We start from the raw sequence: 6,000 nt of genomic DNA, 5'->3' as shown, positions 1-6,000 counted from the left end.
GATTGTGCTTCATGAGAACAGTTATGCCAGGATGCAACCAACTTCATCCATCTATCTGCTGAAATCTGTTCATCCACGTCTTTCTCCCAGCACATTCTCAGCCCCTCCAAATGGGGGGATCATGTCTCCCTGAAAAGTTCATAAAATTTAGAAACTCGATGTTTTTTATGTCTAGTTACAAGGACTAACTCTTGAATCCTGGTCACAGGGTCAGGGTTCCTCCCCTGGGTAGTTTTAATACAGTGCCCAATCTGTATGAATTTCCAAAACTCGTCTTGTCTAAGGTTAAATTTTTGCTTAATTTCATCAAATGACATCAATCCATTTTCGCTAAGTAAGTCACAAAGCAAGTTTATTCCAGCTTTGGCTCATTTCTCCCATATAACAGGTTTTTTGCCAATTCATATTTTTTGTTATACCAAATAGAGGATTTAGGAGTGAGGTATGGGCTAGATTTTATAAGTTGGTGAGCACCCATCCAAGTTTCTTGCACAAATGTCAGTACCGGATCCTTAAAGGGTACCGGTCTTCCCCTCTGAGTAAGAAATGCCTCAAGGGAAGTTGGGGCCACCAGTTCCTCTTCTATTTTAACCCAGGAAGGCAGCTGCTCCTGCAAATTATTTATCTTAGTTAACTGGGAGAGTGAAAAGGCATATTGATACCACTCTATTTTGGACAATGATAAGCCTCCATTTTCTTTGGCTGCATATAATTTTGAACGGCTAAACGTTGGTCTTTTGCCTGTCCATATATAACTCTCTACGACAGTATTATATAGTTTCAGAAGGCCAGGAGGAAAATTTAATGGTAGCATATACAGAATATATTGGATTTTAAGGGAGATGATCATCTTAACCAAATTAATCCTTCCTAACAAAGATATATTCAATTTAGCCCAGTTTTGTAAGAGAGGTTGAATAGCTTGAATAACTGGAGAAATATTAGATTGCATTATTTTGTCCAATCCTGGTGTCAGTTTGAGCCCCAGATAGGTCAGGCCCGCTGGCATCCACTTGTATTGCCATGATTCTCTCATGGCCGGGGGACATATTTTAGAGATAGGCATGGCCTCTGACTTGGTCCAATTAATTGTGTAGCCAGAGATTTCTGAAAATAGGCCAATAATGGAAGAGATCTTGGACACTGCTGTGTTTGGGTTACTTGTGATCAAAAGAATGTCATCTGCGTATAAAAAAAGTTTGTTCTTCCTGGCCCATTTGAACCCCCTTAATATCTTTACTTTCACGCAATGCAATTGCCAGTGGTTCCAGCAATAAGGCGAATATCAACGGCGACGGGGGGGAACCCTGCCTAGTGCCACGACAAAGTTTGAACAAGGGTGACATCACTCCATTAGTAAGTACTGTAGCCATTGGCTCTGTATATACTAATTGTAACCACTGCCTAAAAGATGGACCGAATCCAAATCTCTCCAGTGTATGAAAAAGAAAAGCGAATTCCACTTTATCAAATGCCTTCTCCGCGTCTAGGGAGAAGGCAACTATGGGGTCTATATTATTCCTGCTTTTCCACATTATGTGTAATATTCTGCGGAGATTGTCGGCTGAGCACCTATTTTTAACGAACCCAACTTGATCTACGTGTACCAGATTAGGAAGCACCTTTTCTAGCCTGGCAGCAAGCACCTTGGAGATTATTTTTTCATCAACATTAATTAGCGAAATAGGACGATAGTTTCCACAGTATTGCGGGTCTTTCCCTTTTTTATGTAGTAAAGTGATAACAGCTGATCTCATGCTAGCTGGGAGTCTACCCCTCCGTAAAGCATCCTGGTAGACGGCTAACGATCTTGGGGCAAGATCTTCCAGAAATTTCTTATAAAAAATCAGAAAGCCATCATTGCCAGGAGCTTTACCTAACTTGAGATTAAGAATTGCCTGTTTAACCTCCACTAACGTAATATCTCCTTCTAATGAGTTTCTTTGTTCCTCAGTTAGAGTTGGAATTTAAAGAGGAAAAGAAATTTGTCATTTTCCTTTCATCAACATTCCCTTGCGATGTATATAAATTTTGATAAAATGCTTGAAATACTTCATTAATCATCTTTTTATTCGTTATCACCTCATTAGTGTGATCAAATGTGGATGGAATTAAATTAACAGTCTGCATCTGTTTTACCCTATGTGCTAACAACTTGCCCGCTCTCTCCCCTTGTTCAAAATATTTTTGATTGGAACAAAATAGAGCATATTCAGCTTTTTTCTGTAGATTATTGTGTAATGCTGCAAGTACGGACTCTGAACCCAAATGCCGAACTCGGAGACAGATATAAAAGTTCACAGGGTTTATTAGTCACTGATAGTCCAAACAGGTAAGTAATGAGAATAATTAACACTATCTTGAGGACAGTGGTCGGGGAGATCCTCTTCAGATTCGTCCTCTGGACTGAGGACGTGAACCCTCTGTACAGCTCAGAGTTTTGAGTTGGTATCCCGACTAGGGAAAAGCAGAGGGAGGTCAGTGACGGAAACAGGTCATACACGGGTAAGCTATCAGCCAGGCAACAGGACATATGGGATAGACAAAGCTCACGTACCATAAGGTCAGGCGATGAGGTCAAAACCAGGAAGGCAGATGGAGGCAGACAAAACTGACAGGGAGCAGGCAAACAGGCAAAAAACGAGATGGCAAAACGGGTCAAAAAACCGGAAAGCAGACAAACAGACAGGATCAGAACGCTGGTAAGTATCTACGAGAGAATACGAACTGGCGACTGATCTGGGGAAAAGACAGGACTTAAATACACAAAAGGGAGGGAAGACAACGAGACACAGGTGGCACAAATCAGGGCGGAGTCAGGTAATCAGGGAAAAGGTGAACACGATCAAGGAAGGGAAGTAAAGACAACAGACAAGACACATGAGGGAAAATTAACAAAATAAAACAGGAAGTGACAGACAAACATGAAAGACAGACAAAACCAGACTAACGTCTGGTGGCAGGCTTGACATATTGTTCAGCTCGTATTTTAATTTAATTAGCTTGTTCCAAATTTCCTTCTCTGGGTGCTGCATATGTTGTTTCTCAAGTTCCTTAATGTCTTGTTCTAGCTTCTATATTCTATCCCTCTCCGCTTTTTTAATTCGAGAGCTATATTGAATGAGACGCCCCCTTACAAAAGCTTTAAAAGCATCCCAAGTTATTCCAATAACCTCATTTGAGTCCTCATTAAATTCCCAAAATTCCTTCTTTGCTTTTCTTATGTAGTCACAATATTCCTCACTATTTAGCCATAAATTATTCAAGCGTCACCTCACCGTAGATTTTATATTTTCTGTTGTAGACATGGCTATATCCACTGGAGCATGGTCAGTTAGAACTATGTTGCCAATTGTGGCATTAAGAGTCTGACCCACCAGCAAGCGGGAGATCAGGAAATAATCAATTCTGGAATGGGTAGAATGCAGGTGAGAAAAAAATGTATAGTCTTTTTCTTGTGGATGGAATAATCTCCACACATCCACCAATCCTAAATCTTCCATCATCACATCTACAGCTGCGCACGCTGGGTCATTACCTGGTCTAGGTTGGGAGGATTTATCCAAACAGATGTCCCTAACCTGGTTAAAATCTCCTCCAATTATGATGTTGTCATTGCCTATACTCCTTACTAAATTGCAAACTTCATGAAAAAACTCTGGTTGTGATGTGTTCAGGTCATATACGTTTACAAAAGTAATTTTCTGACCCTCTAGAGCAGCATCCAAGATCACCCATCTACCTTCCTGATGAGAGCAATGTCTCAGTATATGAAAATCTTTGTTCTTCCTAATCAATATGATCACCCCTCTTTTCCTATTGGAATATGTACTAAAATAAACTTATCCCACCCAGTCCCATTTTAGTTTAATAGATTCATCATCATTTAAATGTGTCTCCTGAATAAAAGTGATGTCTGTTTTTCTCTGTTTCAAGTAGGTGAGGATCTTTTTGCTTTTAACAACATTGTGGCAACCTGCTATATTCCAAGACACTATTTTAAAGATAGTCATCTGGGAGTGTTTTATTATTTTATTCTAAATAGGCAGAAACGCCACGCTCCACCTGCCCAATCCACGCTGATTCATAATTACTTTCTTGGTAAGAATCAGTGGACCAAATAAACACACTTGTAAGACATTGTAGGCACAATAAAACAAACAGAAAAGAAAAAAACAGCATGAACAGCTGGAACCTTTGGGCTAAATAGTAACCCACAAAACAAAATTTCTCCAGGCCAGCAGTACTCAAGGTTTCCATTAATGGCTTCCCTCCTAGTTTGTCCATCCCCAACCCTCACTCATTTCTAAGACAAATTATTATAGTCGTTGAATTTCTTAGTGCTTCACACTTCGTGCAACTTAAATCAGTCCTACTGAAATCAAACTGCGGGAGATCTATAGGTCTATGTCCGCACTTAAACCACCCCTCTAACATACTGTTATTTGCTTCATACCTACAATATACAGACTATTATTGATGGAGTTACGTGGGTGTAGAAAGTAACTTAAGTCATCTTACCCGTTCAGTGAAGAACAACCAAAAAAAAAAAAGAAAAAGAGAAACCCTCAAACAAAATCGAGTGTATTGTCCATAATTAACTTCAGTCTTAAATGTCCGATAACATCTCAGTAGGACTAAAGTATATCCCAACAGGAAAAAAGAAAAGGTCAAGCACTAATCCTCGATCAGGTTCAGTCCTCCATGCATGTCCAGTTTCCCTCCATATTATAAAACGGGATCCGTTTGTTTATTCAGTTTAATCCACATCGGACAGATTCCCCCTCTTTCGCCCATGCTGAGTGGCACCTGTCACTCGCCGTCCTCTGTGGTATTCTCCATTGCTTCCTGGCCGTTTAAAACATTCTTCACCTCCACAGGGCTGGAGAACTGGTGTCGCCAGTTATCCAGTGTGAAAGTCATAACCGCAGGGTACCGTAGTGCGTAATCAATCTTTTGTTGTTGCAGCATGTGTCGAACCTCATCATATTTCTTTCGTTTTTCCTGTATCTCCTGGGCGTAGTCTTGAAAAAAGCAGACCCTCACGTCTCTCCAGGTGACCTGCTTCTTTTTCCTCGCGGCTGTGAGAACCGCGGTCTTGACTTTGTCCCGCACAAAGCAGACAATGATGTGCCTTGGCCTTGAGTCGTTAGGAGGTGTAGGGCCGACACGGTGGATTCTGTCTATCTCATAGCAAGCATCAACTTCAATGCCCAGCGCCTCATTCAACAATGTTAAAAAATCCTTCCAAATCCCAACCCTCCACTCCCTCTCTGATACCGGTGATTCTGATATTCTGGCGTCAGGAAAATCCCTCCAATGCAACCACTTTTTCCCACAGCTGCTGGTTCTGTTTCACTAAGTTTTTCAAGATTGGGTTAGCCTTAGCTTCTTCATCTTCTAACCGGGAGATCCTCTCTTCAGCTTCCATGATCCTGACACCGAGATTGTTAACAGTTGTATTCAAAGAGTCGACTCCGTTTTTCACCACATTCATGTCTTTAGCCAGGATCTCCAGGATAGATCGGATGCTGGTCAGCTCAGCCGCCACACTCTCTTTGGGAGGACTCACAGATGTAACAGGCGTCTCCGCCATTTTTGACTGCGGAGTTAGTTGGGGGTCCTGCGCTAGTTTTCCACCAGCGCTTAGAGGCTGATTACGAGTAGAGTAGCAGTTTTTCTGACTCATGCCACCTCCCAGAAGTGTCCGAATACCAGGTAAAATCCATATAATGACTTAAATTAAAAAATTTAGGGGGATTTGGGGAAAGGCAAGCTCCATTTCTCCCTAAGCGGCCATCTTGGGCGGGCGTACTACGTGACTCCAACAAAACCTTGTTTAAACTTTACATTGACGTTCATAAAGTGGTTTATTATGTGCCACAGCACAGAGGACAGTTAATTAAAAAAAAATAACCAACATTTTCTTCCTTTTCACCTATGTTTTCTGTCCTGTGTTGTTAATTGCTTCACTAAAGGTCTGGTTAGAATCAGCCGAAC

The sequence above is a fragment of the Sphaeramia orbicularis genome, chromosome 12 (genome assembly GCF_902148855.1).
Source record: "Sphaeramia orbicularis chromosome 12, fSphaOr1.1, whole genome shotgun sequence".
Classification (NCBI taxonomy): Eukaryota; Metazoa; Chordata; class Actinopteri; order Kurtiformes; family Apogonidae; genus Sphaeramia; species Sphaeramia orbicularis.
Note: the sequence above shows the minus strand (reverse complement) of the source record.